The following is a 13,673-nucleotide window of genomic DNA, read 5'->3' as shown; positions in this document are numbered from 1 at the left end:
TTAAACTTGTTAACTATATCAAAGTGATTTTGACGCAATTAATATAAGCTTGTGTCATGTTTAGGACAAATTGTACTACGTAGCCTAGCTACTTTCACTGCAGCAGCTCACACTGCAACCTCCGCTATTTTTCAGATGTGCTCATATCAAACTACTGTATCGATATAAACGGTACTGCCTCATTCCATATCGTTTCAAAAAATATAACGATACATCGTACATATTCGATATATCGCCCAGCCCTACACTGAACTTTGCCTGACACTGTTTTTAAGAGAGCTTTACAAATGGATGGAGAGGAGATCCAGCATGAGTTCATTTACGTAGATGAGGCTGGGTTCAACCTGACGACAACACGAAGTAGGAGAAGAAATATCATTAGCCACAGGGCTATAGTCAATGTCTCTGGGTAATGTGGGGGTAATATAACACTCTGTGCAGTCATTACACAGAATGGGTTCCTCCACCACTATAACCATATGGGCCCTTACAACACAGCACTCATACTCACATTCTTGGACCAATTGCACAACATAACAGCAGCAAATCAAATCGATCGTATGCAATGCATTTGTTGTCTGGGACAGTGGCCCTCATTTATCATTCATGCGTAGAAATGGGCATATATGTTGGTTTAAGATTATGCTTACACTCCTCTCACCGCCGGATTTCTGAAGCTGCGCGTACCTTTGAAATCCAGGTGTACGCAATATGCCCTTGATAAATGCCGCGGGTGAAAACAATCGTCATTAGAATAACACGCCCCTATATATTCAAGTTTCCGCTTCCCACAAGCCCGCATTTATGCCATGGACATCCACATTTCACCATCCTATATCTTCAACCATACTCTACATTCCTCAACCCTATAGAGGAGATTTTCTCAGCATGGTGGTGGAAGGTATATGATCTCCGTCTCCAGGCTGAGGTACCCCAGCTCATCCAAACCATGAAGGAGGGCTGTGACCAGATTAAGGTAGCAGCAATTCAAGGATGTATTCGTCATTCAAGACGTTTCTTTCCAAGGTGTCTTGCTAATGACAACATTGCTTTGATGTTGATGAAATTCTCTGGCCAGTTCCAGCTGGGCGAAGAGACAATGTCTCGGAGACTAATGTTTATTTATTTATTTACAGTAAACTTACAGTTCAATAGTAAAGTGACATTTTGTTACAGTATTATGAATATCCATGTCAACATTTTGGGCCTGTTGAGAAATCAATGAGTTTCTTCAGTCTACAACATTGGTCTTGTGTAGTGTTTGGTGAAATTACATTATATATGGAATTTGTTAATGGCAACCTACTCTAATCACAGGGAAGTAGAAGTGCTAAAAGTGTTTTAGGTTTATCACATTCACAGCAGATGTGTAACTCAGAGTGCAAACAGAGTATATAGTAATGTGAAACGTGTGTGTTTCATATGGTAACAAAGTGGGGTTTTTAAACAGAAGTGTATAGTTTTTACAAGAGTGTTTATACAAAGGATTTGTAGTGTTTTCCTAATTGGGTGTGTGATTGTGCTAATTGTGTGTAGAGTTTTGTAAACACAGGCCCTGTTTTGCAAATCTTGATTAAGCAATCCAAAAAAAAAAAAACTGTAAATGTTAATTTTCCTACCACATATGAATCTGTTGGCTGTTAAGCAGGAACACCTATGGCAATATCTTGAACCCTGACAGACCTTCAGTGGAATGGATAAATAAGGGGAAGCTTTCTATGAATCTGGAATACAAATCTAGACAGGAAAGGGCTGCTGGCGGACAGTGGTGAAGAGAGGAAGAGAAAGTGATTGGAAAGGCATTAGAAGAGAGTCATTCAAAACCATGACCATTATACTGTATTATGTGATGGAGGATCATTTAAAGTTGCTTATAGGCCTTGACTCGGCCATTGTTATGGAAATGTATAGTTCAGGCATCCTTGGTGTGAAAAAGCTATGCAATCAAATGTCAGTAGCACTTTGTTATGGTCCAATATGATGATAATTTAGTTGCAAATAGCTTTCATTCAGGATTTATTACTTCATCTGACTTGACATTCACATGTACTGTAGGTATATAACTTCTTTTACATTTTACAGAGTCTAGGGATAGAAAAATTAAATGTCTCACAATGAATGAATGTCTTTATTTTTTCCTCCTTAAAATAATTCCTAATCTTTTTCTTGATGTGGATTTCCCCTGCAATTAGGTGTGAGCGATATGACCAAAATCGTATAGAACAATAACAATATATGCCATGATATAGTTATTTTTGCTTTAAATAAGGTTTTATATCAAACTTTTTGATACAATTTTTTAAGTATTGTCACCAATGTCAATGTCACCAAAAAATTAATAGTGAAAACAAGCAAACAAACAAACACTTACTTACTAAAGACAAACAGTGAGTGATAAAATAAGAACAAAAAAGAAATCAATTACAAGCAATAGGACAACAAACTACAATAGAAAAAAGGCAAAAATGAAATAGACCAGCCTGTTCTCATCCCAAGGTTCCATATACTGACGCTTTTGACAATGCGTATACATCCAATGCACATGGCACCCTTTAGCATCAGTATGAGACGCAGATAAACATGGACCAGAAGGTGCCTCCTAGTGGTCTAACCCTAACCTTAACCCTACCCCAGACCTAACCTACCCATAAACGAAGCGTGTTATATTGACGCGAAAGGGTGCCATGTGTGTTGGATGTATACGCATTGTCAAAAGCGTCACTATATGACGCCCTTAGGATGTGAATGCGTTGAATAGACCTACCTGAAAATCTTAGGACTAGACATAAGAAACACTACACATTGTATAAAGTATCAAAAACACAAACAAAAAAACCCCCTGTAAATTAGAGTTCACTTTCAAAAGCTACTCTCAATGCTGCGCTTGGTTTTAAGCACTATGGGAAAACATCTTTGTTTGACTGGTTGTAAAAAACGTGGCAAACACTACCAAGAATTTGGCCAAAATAACCTCTGATGATGATGTCATCAGAATGCACATTTCAGAGGCTATACATAGATGTGTGGCAGGAACGCTCATCAGGTTCCACGGTCTTCAGAACCGCATTGTGTGCTATGTGCGCTACTTCTTTTTAAAAACTATCCCTTTTGTTGGATAGTTTTTGTCAGGCAGGAATAATCTTTTCTCACTTTTTTTCTCTTTCTCTACAAAAAAAGTTGAAAGAGTTGAAAGAGAATCATGTTGAGGGAATTGCGCGTGCAAACTATGAGTTGCATTCGCACTGTTTGAACAAACTAGCACAGCAGTTTGAGTGTGGATCGGGTAAGGCCTGCAGAGAAACGATTTAAGTAACTCCAGTACTGAAGCCACAGGACAGTTAACTGGATCCAAATCACACTCTCTGCATCACAAGGAAAAAACATTCCATTTAAGGCAGTATAGCTTCCTTGTGGATGGAGCTCTGGAAGTGAGTATGGCTTCCACCACTTTTGCCGACAGGCCGGATTCTAGGTCCCGTTCCCCTTCAGAGGCCAGACTAAAGTTTCCACAGCTCGGGCCAAGGGTGGAGAACTGAGCCCTCCGCCTGAGACAACAGGTCACTCCTCAGAGGGATCTACCATGGTGGGCATGCTAGAAGTAGGATGATGTCCGAGAACCATACTCAGGCTGGCCAAAACGGGGCTACTAAAAGAAGGCTGACCCTGTCTCGATGGACCCTCTCCAGAACAGCTGGGAGCAGAGCAATAGGGGGAAAGGCGTACAGACGCAGCCTTGGGCACGTCTGCACAAGGGCATCCAACCCCAGCGGGGCTTGATGTGTGAGGGAGAACCACAGTGGACAGTGTGTCGTCTCTCGAGACGCAAATAAGTCCACTTCCACTGGGCCGAACCTCTTGCATATTAACTCCACCACCTCAGGGTGGAGTCTCCATTCGCTGGGCTTAGCCCCTGCCTTGACAGCATGTCTGCTCCCTGGTTTTGGTCCTCCGGGACATTCATCACCTTGAGGGATGACAGTCTCCGCTTGGACCACAGGAGGATCTGATGCGCCAGTATGCACTGAGGGGGTGACCTCAGACCCCCCTGGCAGTTTAAATAGGACACCACTGACATATTGTCGGTTCTCACTAGAACGTGGCGACCTTGGAGGTCTGGCAGAAAACTCCTCAGAGTTCGGAAGACCGCCAACATTTCTAGGCAATTTATGTGCCAGGAAAAGTGATGGTCCTGCCAGAGATCTCTCGAAAAGTGGCTGTCCATGACTGCGCCCCAGCCCGTGAGGGAAGCATCTGTCGAAACAAAAACTCAGCAACATAATGCTCCCAATTTGGGACCCTGGGAAAGGAACCAAGGCTTCTTCTAGATTGAAAGGGAACGAAGGCATCTGTGAGTAACCCATATCAAGCGGAATGGTTTTCCCCTTGGGGATAAACCCCTTGGCTTTCAACCACCACTGCAAGGCTCTCATATGTAGCAGGCCAGAAGGTATCACGCTGGACACTGCTGCCATGAGACCCAACAATCTCTGAAACTGTTTGACAGTGATGGCCTGCCCTAGCTTCATCTTGGACACTGTGGTCAGGATAGACTCGATCCGAGCAGGAGACAACTGTGCCCGCATTGTGACCGAGTCCCACACCACTCCCAGGAACGTGGTTCTCTGTGCTGTGCGCAGTGCTGCAGGAAGCGGTCGTCGAGCTTGCTTTTGACTTGCGCTTCCTGTCTCTCCTCTGGCCAACAAATATTTAATTTATCCACAGCCCGTGTCACCACATCTAAAAGCTCCTCCTAGCTGGGTGCAGATTGTGTCTGTGTCTGTGCTTCATGCAGACCCCCCTCTGCGATGTTGAGCACGTCTAATTCCTCGGAATCAGACAGCTGCAACACTGGGTCTACATCCCGAATGGGAGAAGTAGCGGAGCGGGCTCCCGAACGGGGGATGGGGGAATCTGAGCTTTCAGATAAGGATTGGGAAAGTGCCTCGGCAGTCCCGATCCCGTCTGAAAGCTCCCACGATCTAAGCTGCCGAATCGCCTCTGCAGATGCGGGACCTGAACCGCGGGGAGCGTGCATCTGACGATCCTCATTAAATAAGGCCATGCAGGTGGGAATGCAGCACTCTTATAGAAAGAGATTCACAGTGGCCGCAAACAGCCCCTCGACGCCAATAGGATTGGATTCGGTTTCATTCATAAATTCAGACGCGCTATGCTGAAGGGTGTTTTCCCAAGTGTCGTCACTGACGCAGTTTGAGGTCCCTCAAAAGAGAACTGGGGATTTGCAGACTCAGTCAGTTTCGCCATTCTATTAGACTTTGGTGAAGGCTATTTTGCACCCTCACCCCGACTATCTTCCCAAAGTTCAATTTTTGACCATGCATCCGGTTATCCTTGAAGCCTTCTGTTCCTCTGCCGTTCACTAGACCGGAACAGGAGAGACTTCACTGTGTCCAGTTCATGTTCTTCAGATTTACGTCCTGGCCAGTAAGTGTTCAGGATGTTCTTCAGACACAATTACCCGACGAGGACACCTGCCACACATCTATTTATAGCCGCTGACGTGTGCATTCCGATGACATAATCATAAGAGGTTATTTAAGCCAAATTTTTGGCATGTTTCCACACTTGTTCACAACCGGATAAACAAAGATGTTTCCCATAGTGTTTAAAATCAAGCGCACCGTCTTGTTCCCACTTTTTCAATGTTATAGAACAGGGTTATATTCAAGTAACCAGAGATTTTTTTCTCTATTGAGTTGACATATTTCTTCAAATGAATGTAGTTTCTCTCAAAACAACTAACACAGCACACTAAGCACACTAAACATTATGTTGAAAAACAGTTCAATGTTCACTGCATAATGAAGTAAATGCTATCATCAAAACCGGTGTGTTTTGTATTGGTTTTATTACATATCCTAGGGTGTCATCTAGCTGACGCTAAAGGGTGTAAAGCGTCAGATATTGAAGCATGGTCAAAATGCTTCCCAAGGCATCAGTTAAGCCAAGTTCACACTACATGATTTTAAGCCCGATTTATGCCCGATTTGCAAATCGTTGAGTCGCCGACAGGTCAGGGTGTTATCGCATGCAAATCACGAGAGATTAGCGGACGATGAACGCTTGCCAATCTGTTAGTATGAAAGAGCCAACAACGCAGCGAAAACGCTCGCAGACGCCTCGCAGATGCGTCGCCGAGCCCAGAAAAATATCTAGCCTGCTAGATATCCAGAGCAGTCGCGCAACTCAAACTCAGTGATGTCATGAGTACAGCCAATCATAGCAACGCATGGGTGGAGGACACCAGGTAAATCTTAGTTTTTCTCTCTTTTTTTTGCATTTTTTTCCCTCAGAGCAGATCGTCGAGCAAACAGTGTGCAGCACTAATTTCTGTCTGACGTCCATATTCACATGTTGTGTTCTCTTCTTCGCTGGGTATTGGCGCAATATTTATTTATTTATTGCGTGTTTTTTTCGTGACAAAACGTGGTTTGTTGACAAGATAGAATCGTTGGGTGACAGAGTTGTTGTCAACTTGTTATTTATTTGATTATTTTCACGATTTAGACATAGTACTGAAACAGCTCTTATTGAGTCACAAATTATTTGCTCTTATCATCCGATCGAGGTTGTATCTCTATGCAGTGCGTTGTCAACTCGTGTAGTGAGTTACCTCCTGTTGTGGATCAATCACGTTGTGTTGTGTGGTGTGAACAGTTAACAACTTGAACACTCCAGATTTCACTGAGAGCAAGTCATGTAGTGTGAACCGCACAGTTCAGCCCGACGTTTTAAAATCATGTAGTGTGACAATGCATTCTCACCCCAAGGCGTCACCTTTGACCATGCTTCAATATTTGACGTTTTAGGCGCCCTTTAGCATCACTTACATGACGCGATCCTACGGCGTCATCTAACTGACGCTAAAGGAAAGCGTCAGTTAGAGGACGCGGTTAGGTTTAGGTGTGGGGTGGGGGTAGGGTACACGCGATCCTAGGGCGTCATCTAACTGACGCTAAAGGGCGCCTAACACTGCATGAAAAGTGGGATTTTCGTCCCCGTAAACTGTCGGAAATCTCCCTAATTTTCGGCAGTTAACGACAATTTACAGACTGTGAACGCTGCGTTCCACTGTGCCACATATTGACGGAAACGAACCATGACGTATGCATGGAGCGCTCGCGGAGGTGTGAATGGCCCTAATTAGCATATGAATAGCAGCACTGCGCGCGCCTTGCCAGAGAATGGCTTGAATTTCCTCACTCAGTATTGGTTGAAATTCACTACATTTAAACAAGATAATCACTCGTGATTGGTTGGCAGATCTGTTATTATTGGTCAGCTTACATAAAATTATAATAATAATTATTTATTTATATATATTCATATGATATGCTATTATGTTGTATATTCATGTCATTGTTATCCTATGGACTAAACTATTATTACCATCAAGGACATGAATTTATTGAGGAAAGGAACATATGCCAGATACTGTTTATTCAAAGAAATAGCTTTATTAGAACAAACACACAATGTACAAAGCATAGGAGAACATCTTCAAAGCACAGAAAACATGTCCTCCACCCTCTGGAAACATGGGATAACATACATACAGCACTACAGTTATACAAATAAATCAATAATATATTGCATCTTTATTCAAAAATAAATTGCCCTGAATGGCATCAGAATTGGGCACCAGATATATCAAACACAATGTACAGTGGAGGCAGAATTGTGAACAAATAATAAGGATGTAATTTATAGGGATAGTTCAGTTTGAAATTAATTTTTGATATGTTTTAGCTTACCTCAAGGGCATCCAAGATGTAGGTGTCTTTGTTTCCACAATATTTTCAATTTTGATATTTTTAGGTCAAACCGTTCTTGTCGGTCAGTCATATAATGGAGGTCTATGGTCACCACCTCAAAGAGCATGCACAGAGTAGTCCAAATTAAACATGATTTAATGACTCATAAATTAAGTACACATTGATGGCCTAAGACACGAAACGAGCGATTTGTGAGAGAAAACAAACAGTTTATATATATATATATATATATATACATACGCACACTGTTCATTTTCTCACACAAACCGCTCGTTTCGTATCTTAAGCCATCAATGTGTACTTACAGTTACGAGTCATTAATTCATGTTTAATCTGGATTTCTCTGTGCATGCTCTTTTAAGAGATCCCCATAGATTTCCATTATATGACTGACAGACAAGACTGGTTTGACGTAAAAATATAAAAATTGAAACTACTGTGGAAACAAAGACACCTACATCTTGGATGCCCTTGAGGTAAGTTAAAACATATCAAAAATTAATTTTAAAGTGAACTATCCCTTTAACCCTCCTATTATCCTTGGGGTCAATTTGACCCCATTCAATGTTTAACATCTGTAAAAACATATTTTTTTTTTTTTTTTGCTTCAAATTTAATGACTTTTCCTAATTTAATGGGGACAACTCTGTAAACATAAAATTTACCTGCTAATATTTTTTCAAAGTCCTGTACAAATTTTGTAGCATCGGTGTTCCTTGGGGTCAATTTGACCCCAGGCTCTTTTAGTTGTATAATAAAACAGAAGAAATATTAAAATTTCACACACATTTGTTTTGGTTGTTATATTGAGGTCATTATAACATGTTATAATTTGAATTTATAATGTTCATTGTAATTTTACATATTCAATATCATTTTCAAAAAACGTCCCTCTGTTTTAGGGCTCTAACCAAACAGAACCATATCTGTAGTATTGCGAGAACTACTAGTAGTTCACATGACATGTGACATAATTCTCAAGATAACTAATAATTCTTTCCTGTGTATTTGGGAGGGGAAAACATGATTTTTTGTGAGAACTTTGATGTTTCCCGTGCCATGGGGGAGGAGAAAACATAATTTTTGTGAGATTGACCCCAAACATAACTCGTGTTACTATCCTTGATAAAATAAATAGTTTTTCTTTCCAAATGTTATAGATGACAAAAATCTATACTTAGAAATATTATAAAACAAATAAAACACCAGATGTATTTGTACTTTTCCAATTTTAGGTCAAATAAGTAAGATTTTATGTTGATTTGTAAATTTGTCCATAGTCGGGCAATGGGTATTCTGGATGTGTAAGGGGTTAGGTGGAGTTAGGTGGGGTTAGGTGGGGTGGGGAGGGGGGTGGTGGGTGGATTTCAACTTAAAATGTTACTTAAGTAGTCAACAAAGACATAAATTAACTGAGACAAACCTTTGTACAAAAAAATAAACATATTGTGGAGATTTAAATTACTGGGGTCAAATTGACCCCAGAGGGTAAAAAGTGTTATCAGATTTGAGGGTAACAGGAGGGTTAAAACTCTTAATTCAAGTCCTGTAGGCTCATCGGGGCGTAGTGAATCCTCCACCTCCAAGTCTTTGCGACGCGTGCTTGAGGTGCTCACACACGTTCACCTTGATGTACATACACCTCAGTGGCTATGGAAGCAAATTTCATGATCCCTTCTGCAAAGTTGAAAAAGACCAATGATTTAGATGTATGCAAAGACAATCTGCCCCAAGTCCCCACATTTGTAAGCAAAAATATGTTTCCTTTGCATCCACTACCTGGTTTCCTTCAGGCGATGGCGGATGTCGACCAGTAGTTTCAGGACATTTTTCTGGAACACTGAAATAAACAAACACATTTGGTGAGGTTTGCAATGCTCTAATTAGAATAGCAAAGTTTGCTAGCTCACAAGAGAGAAGGTGTCTATTAAAAGTGTCTTCTCCACTGCCAATAGATCAATACTTACCAGTCTCAGTCACTGCATCTCCCAGTCTCAGTCACTGCATCTACACCACAAAAAATGTGTTATACAAGTTATTATCAAATGATGAAACTGAACATATTTATAAGATGATAAATAATAAATCTGCAATATTGTAACAATTAGAGATATATCTATAAAACTTGGTGAACTGCAAAGTACTTTGATGAAAATTGCGGCCTTAATTGTAAAAAAATTCTTAATTACTTGATTTCTTGTTCAAAGCAATGTGTACACTGTGTAACAGGCATCCAGGGTCATATGACCACCACCTGAATAGCAAAATAATCCTAAATGAGCTTAATGTGAACGCAGCCGACAACTCACCGTGCCTGTCATGTGCTGAGATCACTGCGCTGTACTCTTTTATCATGTCTGGACCTGGGCGGGGGACTGGGGGCATCACTACGGGATCGGTCTTCATGGATTTATTAGTTCCATATGGTTATACCTGAAATTAAAATAATTTTGTAATTATAATACGTTTCCTGTTGTGTTAGTATATGTGCACTGGAAGCCTCAGCACACAAACAAATTCCTTATGTGTGCAAGCACACTAGATAATAAAGCTCTTTCTGATTCAGATTCAAAGTAATAGCAGTGATTTGAAGACTGTGTGCCTCGCACGTGCCGTGACCCAGCATGTCTGGACCTGAAGGTGTGCCTCGAACAATCTCTGTGCAGGACCTGATGGTGAATCGAACACTGGACCTAGTAACATTTAAACTTGGCCAAACATTTATGAATATAACATGCCATGTTCCAGTTCTTTTTGGCGTTTTCACCACTGTCTTACTCTCAAAGTCATCCATAAACACAGACGTTAATACCAAATTAGTTTAGTTTTACTGTTTATTTGACTGGGGCCTGATCAAAAGAAAAGAGGATGAGATCACAACACGTAACGTTACCTTGTTTAGGTGTTTTTTCTCCTATCAGGGAAGGGCACCTCACTCCTTACAGCACCTGAGAGACAAAACAAATGCGTTAACAAACATCACAAACAGATGGAGTTAAAGATTTCACTCCATCACACAACAGCGTTGCAGTTTTACAAACAAGGATAGCCTACACTATAGCATACAAGCACATTACGAACTTTGAGTTTGTATGATCCTGGCACATATAATTTCTGACGATATTCAGAGTAGCACGCATTGGGAAAAGCCCGTTGAACACCCAATACGAGTTAGTTTGATTACTAGCAAAGAATGGTAGCTACCTAGCAGCCAGATAACAACGTGCAAAATACAATTTAGTGTCAAGAATTAAGAGCAGCAAGCTAACGCAAAACAAAAAAACTGTGCCGTTAAGGTTAACGCCCTTGAACATTCGCGGCAGTAATCACAGCAGGTTTGTGAAGTTTAAGACAATAACGCTAAACTACCAAACACTAGCATAAGTAGACATGGACATAGAATTCACTAGATTGGACGAACTTACCTTCAATTTAGAGGAGATGGGTTCACCAGTGATCATGACGGCGATGTAGGCTGAATATCTGTGCCGTTATTTTCTGCTTGAAAAACCAACCATGTGAAAAACACGCTGAATCGCGCCGCTCGCGCCACATGGCTCGCATGTTGCCTCGGCCTATCAGAGTGGCTGGCTTTACAGGTTGGGTTATGATGATATGTTGCCTCAGCCAATCAGAGTGACGTTCACTGGATTTCGACTGTGGTTGAAATCAAAGCTCTTGATAGAGTTGTCCGACCTCGGCTGTCCATGACTTTTCTGTTGCTGTTAGTTCTTTTTAAATTAGGAATAAGGTGGATAGACCTAATATAGGCTACCATGAAATGAAAAATACAAATACAGGGTGTGCATAAATAAATAACTTGATTAGGCTACTTAAAATAAATAAACCAGTAAAAAAAAAAACCCCAAAAAAACCATCTGGTTATAACTGTGAATTAACATCCAAAGATGTTATCATATAATTTGAAAACTGCTTCTGTAAATGTTATGATGAATCCTATAATTTTATTAGGTAAATTTCATATTCATAAGAGTAAAATGAATAATTCTAAACCTTGTTTGAAGTTTATTTTTTATTTTTTTTGGTCTGATTTTCAGTTGTATATTGAGTCTCTCTATCGATAAAAAATGTAGTGATACAATTGTATTTACTAAAGAATATTGAAGCTAATTGAAAAGTGAATTAATGTGTATGCTTTTTTCTTTTTTTAAGTAGTACAAATTACTGGTTTCTAGCTTTCTCTTAAATCATTATATTATACATAATAGATAGTCCTTTTCCCCTTTTTATTTTTTTATTTTTTCAATTCTGTCCTATTTTTATTTTTTCTTATTCATTTATAGTGAAATTATTATTTGTTGATTGTTATCTTTTTGGATATCATGCTATTGTTGTGCATTATGTGTAATGTAAAAAAAAAAAACACTGTGAGCCTGATCTGTTTCTACCAGAGATTGTCCTAGAATGAGGTATATCTTTCAGAAAAATGTTACCTGGGGTGAAACTCCCCTACCCTTATTTGCATGTGTATAGCTCACAGCATTTTCATTTACATGTCAAAGCCTCCTCTAGATTTAGGAAAAGGGGGGTCATGGGGGGACAACTGGCAAGCAAGGCCTACGTCAATTTCCGGCAATTCACGGCAGTTTTGGGTGTTGCCTGTAAATTGCCGTGTGCAGTCGTAAACCTGAACTTCCACGACAATCTACAGTGCCGCTTACTGACGAAAATCCCACTTTTCATGCAGTGTAAAGCGTCAGATATTGAAGCATGTCCAAATGCTTCCCAAGGCGTCAGTTAAGTGACGCCTTGGGGGTGAGAATGGGCTGAGTGTGAACAAGGCATTAGGTGACGCCTTGGGGGTGAGAATTGGCTGTACTGTAACACATGAAATGTGAAATGGGTCGTAATTGTCGAGTAGTAATTGTCAGGCAGCGAGTTGAAAAGACTTACATTTTCATGGACAGAGGAAAGGTACTCCTCTCATCAAACACACAATTGGGATATTGGGATAACTAGGCTAGGGCTTAATGAACTCAAAATTGACGTTCACTTGTTTTGACTGAAGCTCGTGAGCCTTTGCACATTTCAACTCCTTTTGCCAGCAAGGGAAACATATAGTGATATTTGCATGACAAATTTAAATTATTTGAACATGAATTCAACAGTTTCTTTGAAATAAACATCTCCTTGTAGCGGAAAAAAGGAATTTGCTGACATGTTTTTAAACATTCTCTTTAAAAGATGCATGAGTTTTGGTAACAGGACTGAGAAAAATGCATTAATCTTCCACCTAAAAACCTTGTAAAAATGAAATAAAGTTACCTGAGATGGACTGATCCATATTTTATTCAAATATATGTGTAATTAGATTCAGCTTTTAAAAAGATTAAAAAAAGGTGTTTTATTTTAAAGAGTTACAACAAGCAAATGACACCCATTTCGTGGAATGGCCCTTATATGGACTGATATACAATACAGTAATACTTATTATTTTAGCACAATGTCATTAGTCTGTATGGAAAGATCCCACAATGTTTCTACTTAGACATTTTCTCAGAATTTGGCAAGTTGAAGTTGCTCCCACAAGACGCAGGACCAACAACAAATTAAAGCTTCCCCACCACCAGTAGCCACTATTCAACTTTATAAATGTCAAACAGCTATTATCCAATAGCAGGAGAATATGGTAGCAATTTCAAAACAGCAGCATGAGGTTGAATTCAATTAATTTGGCCACTGCAAACATTTCATCAGTTAGCAGGTGGACATGCAGATGCGAGGTAATTTAGCTACAGTTAGTGTGAAATTGAGAAGGTCTGCGAGGCAGATTTATTTCCATTAGAAAAGGACCCACTGAGAGCTGGGTATCAGTATGTCTGATAACAGCTGATCGAAATTCTCCACCATAAACAG

At 40.2% G+C, this 13,673-nt stretch overlaps 1 long non-coding RNA gene across 1 annotated transcript; it reads right to left on the bottom strand.

Annotated features, from left to right (window-relative positions):
* Positions 1 to 9,327: 9,327 nt before the first annotated feature.
* Positions 9,328 to 11,571, bottom strand: LOC120460166 (uncharacterized). The gene is made up of 6 exons (XR_016146488.1): positions 11,222 to 11,571; positions 10,690 to 10,744; positions 10,106 to 10,229; positions 9,764 to 9,803; positions 9,576 to 9,636; positions 9,328 to 9,473 (listed from the first exon to the last, which is right to left on the bottom strand). It is a non-coding gene; the product is annotated as an uncharacterized LOC120460166 (long non-coding RNA).
* Between the last annotated feature and the right edge of the window lie 2,102 nt (positions 11,572 to 13,673).

Source organism: Pimephales promelas, chromosome 14 (genome assembly GCF_988280905.1).
Source record: "Pimephales promelas chromosome 14, fPimPro1.hap1.1, whole genome shotgun sequence".
Taxonomy (NCBI): domain Eukaryota; kingdom Metazoa; phylum Chordata; class Actinopteri; order Cypriniformes; family Leuciscidae; genus Pimephales; species Pimephales promelas.
Note: the sequence above shows the minus strand (reverse complement) of the source record. Positions and strands in the feature narration are given on the sequence as shown.